We start from the raw sequence: 12,830 nt of genomic DNA on the forward strand, positions 1-12,830 counted from the left end.
TTTCCTTTCTTTCATAATTATGTTTACTGATTACTCATTGGTGTATTTTTTCTTCAAATGAAACCCATAAAATCTAATTACATGATTTGGAATGTGTCTTTGTCAAAGACCTAAATAAGAAAACACCGAACTTCAACTTGTCACATTCGATAGTCACCAAGGGCAAATTCCCATAAAGGAATCGGATTCCCTCTACGTGGGGTCCACTTCAGTAGCGACAAATTAAACCCCGCCCATCCTACCTTAGGTGAACAAATTTGACCATAACAAGGTACCCTTTTTTCTCCCATTATAAGCACCCCTTTAGCACCATTCACTCGTGACTTTTTCACGACTCACAAAAACCACATGGACATAAAAAACTCCATGGACTATTACTACATGTTTAGAGGCTAGTTCCCCAGGATCTATACCACTGTGAAAGACGTCCACGAGCAGACTCATGATGATGAACACCACCTTTGGCGCAAATACGAGACCCTCGATGAAGCAGATCACGCTTGACTCCTATACTTTGGCGACAGGAACCATGAGAGAGGTATCAGGTGTATGAACAAGGGAGATGCGCCAGAACTTGTCTAGCTTGACTACCACTGGGAAGCAGAATATCTCACGCTCTAAGCAATGGAGGATTGTTACAAAATAGAGCTGCAAGCTCCACCCATTCCTTACATCCGTAAGTAACCATACACATAGGGTGTAAGTTACTGAATCGGACCGAAATTTACTATAAAATCGAACCAAAATTTACAACAACCGAATAAAAAACCAAAAAAAATTAGTTTTTTTATTTTTTTCGAATTAAACCGATCGGTTTGGTTCAATTTTCGGTTGGCACAACAGGAACCGAACCAAACCGAAGAATTAGTTCAGAAATGCTTGTTTTTACTAGTTTTCCCTTTAACCTAATAACCAAACCCCAAATCCCTAATTTAGCACTCACCACTCAGCGCAGCCACACACAACCCCCAACACAAGGCTTCAATAACCTCACTTCCATCTTTCTCCTCCATGCCTGAGACTCTGAGAGAATGAGAGCCTAAGAGAGCCAGTGAGTCAGAGAGCTGCCGCCGTCCTTCAAAGTTCAGTCCCAAGTCCTCCATCGTCACCGTGAAGGACGTCGTCGATCTCCATCACACCGTCATCTAACCGCAATCTTCACGCCGTCGTCGATCTTCGTCTGAGCCGTTCTTCTCTGTCACCGAGCAGCAGTCTCCGTCACCGAGCAAACCCTTGATTCGAGCCCTCTCCTGCAACTCAATGTCTTCTTCTGAGGTTAGTAACTTGATTTTTTCATAATTTGTTGCAATTTATGAGATGTTCTTGTTGCTGGTCTGTTCTTGTTGCTCTCATAAAAATTCATTGTCACAAGGTTGTCCATGCATGTCTGTTGGCCTAGGAACTTCAAGAATGGGGCCTTCTATGGTATTGTTGTGGCTTGTGCAAATCACTGAGAATTAAACAAGTTTAGTTAATTTACTTAGTGTTTTACAAAATTATTTTAATATTAATATTCTATTTGAATTAATATAATTATTTATTTGATCAAATCAAAATAATAATTAAATAATTCTACAGCAAAAATTAGAACACTCGTTAGTGTATGACCTCATAGGTTCAATACTAAGCGGGTAGTAAATTAGTCATACTAAATTTACTAATGAAGGTTAGCGTCTAGCAACACTCCTCAATGACCCGATAGTATGATTTTTACTAAGAACCTCAAAAGAACAAAGTATAATTCTTTCCATCTTTCCAGCTCTTGGTTAACCCTTAGAGTATGGTTTAATTGTCAAACTCTAACTTGTTACCATTATTATAATGAATTGTGAATGACCTAAGAAACTCATTTCTTCATTCATTCAATCCCATTGGCCAAGGTTTTATTCATCTCAGTCATTATAATCAGAGCGCAAACTCTTTACCGAGAGTTGACGGATTTCTTATTGACTAATCATTAATTCTACAAGTATTTAAATTATACCCAATATCCATTCAACTATCACCCTAGGGTATTAGGTGTCCGAAATCAAAGTATAATAAATACATTGTTAATTACTATGACAGTCGCAGGTCAAAGAAAACTCTATTACTATGTTCATCTTGAGAATATCCTATTGACAAATATACGGTAATTATAACCATTAGGAATTCTCAAAGTGAGTCAATTCAATGGTCATATCTCTATATGCACCATCTATATATATAATTTAATAAATGAGATCTATTAATCTTCATCCAATGAAGACCATTATATATATATTGATCTCTCCGGATTATTAATGTCCTTTTTAATAATCCTATGACCAAGAACAATTTAGATTAAATTATAAAAGATTTATCTCTCAATATTATGATCACTATCACAATGATAAATCTATAAATTTAATCAAGGACCTTATTATATTAACATTTTAATATAATAACAATAACAAATTATTTGACACGTGATTAATTGGATTGTGGTCATACTACTTATTCCCAACAGAAATGATTTAAAAGAGGTTGAAAATAGTTCGGTTGGGACCCGAAAAGGGTGGCAAAGTCTAACTTTAAGAAAAAATGCTGTCCAATTTTTGTAAAAATATATGAAAAATGATTTCATTTTAAAAATCTAATTTATAAGCTTATTTTTGAGAAATTATTGATTTGATTTGTTAATAATTATTGGTCTGATTTAATAACACAAGATTTGAAAAGTCTAAATTTTATTAAAGTAAAAAGTGGCTGAACTTCAAAGAAAACGTTTTAATTATTGAAAACTATTTGATTTTGATTTATTACAAAAAGTCTTATTTTTAACTTGATTTATTAAGAAAGTATAAGGTTTTACATTCAGTTTTTGAGAATAGATTTTGTTTCAAGTTATGTCTTGAATTTGGTTTATTAAGTAAAGGGACCTCTGCCACAGAAGAGCAGAGAGCAGAAACTTAAAAGATATTGAGTGTTGTTGGGCCTTAGTGCCAAGTGTTTAGTGAGGACGGCGATACGTAACGCTCACTTGACACAATAGAGACGGCTCAGTGAGGACGGCGATACGTAACGCTCACTGGAGGTCGTGAGCCTTGTGTGTAAATGATTGTTCGGGGATGCCCGTGTGTATGGAATGGCTTCGAGAAGAAAGTGGCACATGCTTCAGCTGGAGAATCAGCGCCTGCAAGTACTTGGAGAGGTCATGTTCGGCACTTCAGCTGGAGAATCAGCACCTGCAAGAAGTAGAAACTTGCAGAGGTTATGTCGTTGGAATGCCTTATCTGACTTGCGAGTCGAATTGCGTTGGGTGCAGGTCGAAATCGACAAATGAGCTCATTACTTGTGATAGGAATAGACATGCATCATACTTGTTTGCGCATATTTGTTTGTGAATGTGTTTCCTGTGATTGTGGGTGTGCTAAATGGCTGTTTGAATTATATGTTCTATAGTTGTTGAATTGAATTGTCCCTTGTTAACTGTTATTGTTGACCAAGTATATATAAAATGAACTTAACTTCTAACCCTGACCTTACTAAGAACTCCCAAATTCTTACCCCCTATCTCCACCCCTTTCAGGTACAGGTGCGAAGGCTTAGTGCGAAATTACAAGAGCATAGAAGATTGAGTTTATAAGTTAAGTTCTTAGATTTTATTTTTTCTCCTCGTTGTTTATTGTTTTTAGTTTTAGAGGGGATAGGATTTGTATTCGAGTATCTTGAAATAAGTCTATGTAAACAATGCTATGTGAATATATATATATCTTTGTGATTAAGTGATTAAAGTAAAAACTTTCCGTTTTTTTTACTGAAGTTTCAATTCGTATTCACGAAAGCTCAATATTAAATAAAGATAGTATATAATAAAAAGGTTTAGCGGTAAGTAACGCCTGGACTTTTAATACAATCATGAGGTGCTAAAAGTTAGGGTATTACAACATATGCCCACGAGTAACGTATTAGATAAACAATTATTAAATTAGAACCGAAAACCAAAAATAAACTGGGAACATTACCATCGAAAAAACCTGCAAAATATGCTAACAAATATGTTATTCTCCACTCTTACTTTAATTTAAGGACATCCATACATATATAATTTCAAATATTTTGCTAACTCACTTTTCTAATGGCACATACCCATTCCATCTAAAAAATCTTAATTAATGTCTAACTAACTTTCCTAAGAAAAAGAGTTTCATTTTTCAAACACCATTTTCATCCAAACATTACCTCCACGCAATTTGCCAATCTTTTGTCTCAAATCATTTTTATCGTATTCGGATCTCTTTCATCTATAGAAGATTAGAACTAAAAAATAAGATACAAAAACTAACATGTCAATTTCAAACATAGAAGACTACAAATATTTTCAAACATGTCAATTTCATCTATAGAAGATTAGAACTAAAAAATAAGATACAAAAACTAACACAAACAACATACACTAATTAATATGTGAATTCAACAATCATTCATTAATGATATTTTCCTTTTTTTTTTTAACCTAATGCCTCAACGATTCATTTTTTTTTATGAACTCCACTATTCTTTCTACTTAACTCAGACCTACCAAAAATAATTAAACCATGCATACAAAAAACATACCAAAGCCCAACATAATTGGACAATGCAAACTGAGCCCAACAACTTTGCATGTTCTCCACAACTAACAACATGGCTTGGCTTCATATTAGCTTGACACAGCAACGTTACATTGTACATGAACATACTAGAAAATGGGTCGCCATTATTAATTCTAATTGTAGAACCGAATTTAGCTCCACCGTGACGCCATTTTCCATAACATCATTCAAACAAAACTCACAACATATTCACTGTTAGCATTTTTTATATTATATCTCAATGATACACATAACGAAACATCATGTTCATATCAGGTACACAAGAACATGTGAACTACTTCCAATAAAATAATAAATTTAAATTGAATACAATAGTATTATATCTAGCACTCAGCCACTACTATTAAGACAAGACAACTATAAGCCTACTACCAAATACAAAAGCGAAATAAGTACAAAGAGAAAGAAAGAGAAAGAAGTAGAAGAGATGAATACATCGTATTTAGCAATGTTGTAATAGGTTCGTCAAAGCATTTTTTTTAAGAACAATGCTCCTATACCAACAATGGGAATGGATCCTCTCAATTGTTAAAAAAAATTGACAATGTAAAGTATGATCTCTAACTCTTCATTGTTTCCTCTCTCATATTTATTCTTGGTTCTACTTATAAAATTAAGTATGAGAGATCACACTTTACTTCCTCAATTGTTAAAAAAAATGGAGAGGATCCACCCCCATGAACAATTAAACACTAAGAATGAGACATTGAAATCTACGTATATGCGTTATTGAAGGAAAAGCAGCACCTTCATAAGTGACTTGCTGACTGCACCTCCTTTCAGGGGCACGGCCTGGATCATCGCTCCAGCACCTATATATTCTTTGGCACTTATATGTATATTTTCTTTAATTATATTTAGAATGAAAAAAAAAACATTTCTCACATTCTTAATTTAAAATGAAAAAGAAACTGTGTGTTTTAAAGTTGTGGTATTATATGATAATTTACAACAAATCATTTTTCACAACCTGCAAAAAACACTTTAAAAAATAAAAAGACTTTTTGTAACTGTTCAAAGGTTTTTTAAGTTACTTTCTAGAGGACTCAGAATCTTGCCTTGTCCAAATGGCATGATTGGTATCTGCAATGACATTTCGATATCTAAATGAATAAATATTTAAGAAATTAGATGTGATGTGTTAAAATGAAGTACCTCATTTATTCGTATATCAAGTCATTCTTATAAATTTAGCTCTTTGTTTAATGGTCGCTTTCTTTTATGAGGTCTTTTGATGATTATTAAGTATATATCGGATAACCATTAGGATGTTAAGGAGTATATGCCAGATTGATATTAATATCCCGTGAATCTCGTTAGGCGAATCTTTTTTATATCTTTTGAGTTCAAATATGAATTCATTACTAAGTTAGAATCTCAATTTATGGACTTAAGTCTAGTCCATAATAATAACCTATAAAAAATGGTTAGTTCATATTTTCGAAATTTAACTATATCTCACATTTTAAAGCATTTCACCATTTTTGTTTTCAGACCAAAATTTTGTCCATTATTTTTAGTTCTATATGTGTATGTATTTTTTATTAGTCCATAAGTATAGATACTAAAAGAATAGATTAACTGGCTATTAAAAATTTTAGAACACTTTGCACAAATAATAAAGAACACAAATAAAGTAATGAAAATTTCAAGTAATAAATTGAGAGATAAGGAAAAGATATTGTAAACTTAGATTTTATTTTACGTCTAATTTTCTCCACAACTATGTTAGAAATTTATACACTATTCATCTAACTTGAAACGGGGTTTAACAAGCTGCTACACCAATGAACACTTTATATATATACATATTCTTTACTAATATTGATTGTATCAAGTCTCAATTCTTAGAGACGAAGTGTCAATGGCTCTAAGTGAACTTTGAATCGATCCCAACTTTAACAAGAAGAAAGATATACTCCATTTTTTCTTCACAATAATGAGCACTTGATACACCTATGGTATCTTCTCTGATTGTGTACAAAACTCTGAATCCTTAGAGACTCTGGATCTAAATACATCTTAAAGTATTTACAATTTCAAGAATAAAAAAAGAGTTGTACAATTCTTCCGTGATGGTTTGTAACTCTCACAAGAACAAGAACCAAAACTCTCTTAAAAGAGCATATAAATGTCATTAAAGCACTAAGAACCAAACTTTTTGTATCTCTAAATCGATAACTAAGCCATCTATAAACAAGGAAAAAAAAATCTTTTTCTTATATATAGATGCTCAAACCATCAATAAAATTAAGTACATAAATATTTTTAATTAATATTATCAATAAATTAACCGTTAGTATAATTATTTTAATTTTTTATTTTATATTTTAATGACAATTATTATCAATTAAGTTATGACTAACATATTTTTACCAACAACTATCATTAAAAAACAGTGATCGCGACGTCTTAGCTATCCGTTAGATAGTCAATTATACTTCACATTCTTGTAGTGATTAACTACTCTTAAATTAATAATTTTATTATGAACAAGTTCTATTAAATATGATATATTAATATAATATTTATTAATANAAGATGGAGAATATTATTTTTGTTAGCATTTTTAAAAAATTAAGTACGATTTTAGAGATTTATCCTACCTCATTTTCTCCCTCTACAAACTTGTCATCGGATTATTTTGGCCCAATAATTGGCCCTCTCTCTGTCTGCAACCCAATTCTCATTTTAGCATGTTACTTGGTCAAAGTGATGTAGATAGACAAACATGACCACAAGAAACTACATTCAAAATCCGAATCCAAGATATAACGGTATGCAGTATGGGTCCCTCAATGGAGGTGAGGTGCATCAGAAAATCGTACCTACTTAAAACATTTTTTATTCATGATTACATTGCATCGTTATAGAGAGGGAACGAAAATGAAGCCTAGATCCATATTATAATTAGGACCAAGGTAACGAAGTATTAAATAAAGACTGTTTAAAATATATATATATAGGATAAAATAATTTTTTGTTTCTATTAAATATATTTTTACTTTTATTTTGGTTCTTATATATTTTTTAATCTAACAAAATTGAAAACTTTCCCTTTTTAATTATCTCCTTCAAGAATCTTCATTAAGTAAAAATTTGATAGGTCAAATACTGCGTGACAAACTAAATGCAACCATGGCAAGATATTTCCCATTACTAACTTACTATTTAATAGAGCAAAACTAATACAAATACTAAAAATAAAATTGACAATTTTAAATTTTTTTTAAAATTCTTTGTAAATATTATAACCAAAAGGAATGTACATTATAATATCCAATAACTTATTTAAGAAAAAATATATCATCCAAACATTTCTCTCCTTAATCTATTTGAAAGTAAAAAGTAATACCCCAAACAATCTTGAAGAAAATTTTAATAATCAATAACTTCAAGAATAAAAAAGTTTACACTAAATTTCAACCATCAAATTATTTTCCAATTTTTATCGTATTAAACAAATTACTTTCATTGTTAGATTCTTTCATAAGAGACAAAACACACTTATATGAAGAGGCTAATATAAATTTTTTTAAAAATTTTAGAAATTACTATGTATTTATTTATTTTTTGTGATTGAAAAGAAAATAAACAAAAAAAAAAACAAACAAAAAATTACTTAAAAAAGGCAGTCCCACTGAATACTACTCTCAAACTCCTTCTAAAGCAACGGAAGCTCCACTTGGGGAGAAAGAGTTCTCATTGCAGTCTTTGCCATGATATCTGCTACTATGTTTGCATCTCTCAAGATCAACCGGAGATCAACACGCCATTTTCAAGATATAATATCTCGGATTTCCAACACCAAAGGATCAATAAAACCAAAACAATCCTGTAAATTATTGACAATAATGAAGGCCTCTACACAGTCTGTCTCACATATAATATCTCTTTGCCTCGAGTCCCAAGTTAAAAGAAAGTCTCTCCAAATAGTAAAGCAACTCTCCTTGTAGAATACTATGACTCTCAATTGTTACCAGACAACCTCGTTGCCACCTTCCCTTCCAATCTCTGCTAATACGGGCAAAATCAATCCAAGCATCATTGCCAAGATAGCTAGCATCACAATTAATCTTAAAAGTACCTACCGATGGAGGAATCCAAGAACTACTAATGGTGGATGGGATAGACACTTGTTGCAACTCAAAAATATTCCGAAGCTCTTTTTCCAAGGACAAAGCCATATCAATCACCTTCTCCGTGATCCAAGACTCGTGGGGATGAAAGATCTCGTTATTCCTCGAACGTCAAATCTACTAGAGACCAGAAAAGAATCTAAAGGGGCGCTGTTTGCTATTATGTAAGAACCAACTCATCAAATCCAGTGGTTGACCCGAGATCCCTAAAGCTTGCCAAACTAGCTAGGCTCTTGGATAATCTCGAATGCAATGTAAAACTCCTGACCTGAGAAATATCATGGATAGCTATCCGTGTGCAAAATGCCCTCCTAAAACGAAATGCAGTAGTATGAAGAGCCTCCCAAAGACATAGCTAGGCCAAGAATTTGTACTTTTTCAGAACATGTTAATGCCAAAGCCAAAGCCAATTCTCCCTGTCCTCCCAACTAAACATCTTCTTACTGAGTCACAAATAACCACTACGAGCGTCATAAACCTTTAAAGCCGCACCAGTCCAACACCGACCAACCTCTGAACCAGCTTGAACACTTGAGTTGTAAGAGTTAATGTTGCTCTGTAGAGATTGATTTGGAGGAGAATAGATATTCTTAAGGTTCAACTGTTCAGATGACCAACGGTCCAAGATTCGGGTATCCGAATCAGAAATGTAAATATAATCCATCTCATGACACAGTTGCCCCTCTCTTCTCCATTTAGAAAACCAAAAGTTCTATTCTAAATCCTCAATGCACCAAATAAAACCTTCCTTTAAGATATTCCAAACTTGACATATACTCTTCCACACATAAGATCCCCTGCCTCGAGACCGACTGAAGCAATCATCCTTAGAAGAGTGGTATTTCTCCATCAACAGTTGAACCCATAGCTTGTCAAGATGGTGAAAAAGTTGCCAAACTAGCTTTTCAAGAAGAGCAATATTAGCACAAAATAAAAGGATCTCTAATTTTTAGACTCCCAAACTTCTTAGGGGTGACCAACACTTTCCAGTTAACTAGATTCAGGCCTCTACAATTAACTTGACCATTTCATAGAAAGTTTCACATCATGGATTCTATCTTATTAGTTACCCCTTTAGGAAAGAGAGATACCTGCATGCGGTAAGTAGGAATCGCTATCACTACCGAATTGAGCAAACAATGTCTGCCCACCTTATTAAGCAATCTCCATTTTTATCTGGCTATTTCTTCTCACTTTTTTACTCTCACTCTAAATCTTTCACCAAACTATTCACATATCACTCGTATATTATTCGGAAAGATACCCTCTCTGAACTATGCAACTACGGAATATGGAGATTTCCTTCCTATCTAGTCAAAGATTAATACCTACATGAAAACATCGCAAAGTCTAGCCATAGATCAAGTCTCTTTTCACTAATGAATCGTATCTTTTTCCGTTGGAATATATATATGATTTCTACAAACTTCGCTCGAAGTAGGGATTTTATACTACTTTTTTATATGTCATATCTTAAATGTTTTATTTTTATATAGATGTTAGCATTGCATGTCATGAGATAACATCTCTTTATTTCATATGCATTATAATAACTATCTTATGTGCATTAAAAAACTGAGGGTATGATCCTTCGGTAAAGGAAGGTGATCGAAAAACTTTTGGGATAAGAACGTTCAGTAAGAGAAGGAGACTCCCATCAATTTTATATAATAATATCTCTTTGTTGACACAACTCCCTTCTTGTGTATGTCTAAATAACCTTGATTGTAAATTGAACTGAGGGAATGATCCTTCAAAAAGGGAAGGTGACCCCCAAAGACAAGATATCGATATGATCCTTCGGTAAGAGAAGGTAATCGATCGAGATGATCCTTCGATAATGGAAGGTGATCACCAAAACGTTTGGGATAAAAACCTTCGCTAAGGGAAGGAGACTGGTGCACGAAATCATGATCGTTCATTCCTTGGTAACGGCGCTAAAAACTTAATATGCACGTTCATAATCTTAATTCTTTGTCACAACTTCGCACAACTAACCAGCAAGTGCACTGGGTCGTCCAAGTAATAAACCTTACGTGAGTAAGTGTCGATCCCACGGAAATTGTCGGCTTGAAGCAAGCTATGGTCACCTTGTAAATCTCAGTCAGGCAGATTCAAATGGTCATAGAGTTTTGATAATTAAAATATAATTAAAATATAAAATAAGATAGAAATTCTTATGCAATTCCTTTGTGAGAATTTCAGATAAGCGTTTGGAGATGCTTTTGTTCCTTCTGAACCTCTGCTTTTCTACTGTCTTCATCCAATCATTCATACTCCTTTCCATGGCAAGCTTTATGTAGGGCATCACTGTTGTCAATGGCTACATCCCATCCTCTCAGTGAAAATGGTCCAAAATGCGCTGTCACCGCACGGCTAATCATCTCTCGGTTCTCGATCATGTTGGAATAGGATTCAGTAATCCTTTTGCGTCTGTCACTATGCCTAGCACTCGCGAATTTGAAGCTCGTCACAACCATCCCTTCCCAGATCCTACTCGGAATACCACAGACAAGGTTTAGACTTTCCGGATCTCAAGAATGGCCGCCAATAGTTCTAGCCTATACCACGAAGACTCTGATTGTGAATCAGAAGGCTAAGAGATATGCATTCAAGCTTGTTTTCATGTAGAATAGAAGTGTTTGTCAGGCACACATTCATAAGTGAGAATGGTGATGAGCGTCACATAATCATCACATTCATCATGTTCTTGTGTGCGAATTAATATCTTAGAGAAGAAATAGGCTTGAGTTGAATAGAAAAATAGTAGTACTTTGCATTAATTCATGAAGAACAGCAGAGCTCCACACCTTAATCTATGGTGTGTAGAAACTCTACCGTTGAAAATACATAAGAAAAAGGTCCAGGCATGGCCGAATGGCCAGCCCCCTTAAACGTGTACAAAGTGATCTAAAGATATAAAATGATCCAAAGATGATCAAAAGATCTAAAAATGATCCAAAGATGTAAATACAATAGTAAAAAGTACTATTTATACTAAACTAGTTACTAGGGTTTACAGAAATGAGTAAATGATGCAGAAATCCACTTCCGGGCCCACTTGGTGTGTGCTTGGGCTGAACATTGAAGCTTTCACATGTAGAGGTCTTCCTTAGAGTTGAACGCCAGTTTGTAACTTGTTTCTGGCGTTTAACTCTGCTTTGCAACTAGTTTCTGGCGTTTAACGCCAGAATAAGGCAGAAAGCTGGCGTTGAACACCAGTTTGAATCATCTAAACTCAGACAAAGTATGGATTATTATATATTACTGGAAAGCCCTGGATGTCTACTTTCCAACGCAATTGAGAGCGTACCATTTGGGTTTCTGTAGCTCCAGAAAATCTATTTTGAGTGCAGGGAGGTCAGAATCCAACAGCATCTACAGTCCTTCTTCAGCCTCTGAATCAGATTTTTGCTCAAGTCCCTCAATTTCAGCCAGAAATTACCTGAAATCACAGAAAAATACACAAACTCATAGTAAATTCTAGAAATATGATTTTTAATTAAAAACTAATAAAAATATAATAAAAACTAACTAAATCATACTAAAAACTACTTAAAAACAATGCCAAAAAGCGTATAAATTATCCGCTCATCAGAGACTCCCACTTTTTATACCGGTTTGAGCTCAATATCTTCCATAAAATCTATGATAAAAAGTAACGAAAAGTACAATGAAAAGTGTGATTATGATTGTTCTTCTTTATCCTTTTTATTCGATTTATGATTATATTTATTATTTCATCTTCTTTTATCTAAAGTTTCTTTTTGTTTGATTTATGATATTGTTTAAGATCTTTATTTTATTCAGATCCGTTCTATTTTGACTTATCTATGCCAATGTTACTATTCTTTCCTTATTTATTATTTATTTTACCTTATTTTATGGCCAATGAGAACATCAAATCAAGATTTATGAGTTTGCATTCTATAATTCCAAACTTCTTAGGGGTGACCAACACCTTTTAGTTACTATGTATCTTTTACTAAATATGTTAGTCTCTAAAAAAATAGAATATAAAAATTAATTTGTCTGATGAAATAAAAATTTAAGACTAATTTAATAAATATAATTT

At 33.4% G+C, this 12,830-nt stretch overlaps 1 long non-coding RNA gene across 1 annotated transcript; it reads left to right on the plus strand.

Annotated features, from left to right (window-relative positions):
• On the plus strand, nt 247-3,746 carry LOC107642015. Its single transcript, XR_001620575.2, has 2 exons — nt 247-1,275; nt 3,551-3,746. It is a non-coding gene; the product is annotated as an uncharacterized LOC107642015 (long non-coding RNA).

Source organism: Arachis ipaensis, chromosome B05, assembly GCF_000816755.2.
Source record: "Arachis ipaensis cultivar K30076 chromosome B05, Araip1.1, whole genome shotgun sequence".
Classification (NCBI taxonomy): domain Eukaryota; kingdom Viridiplantae; phylum Streptophyta; class Magnoliopsida; order Fabales; family Fabaceae; genus Arachis; species Arachis ipaensis.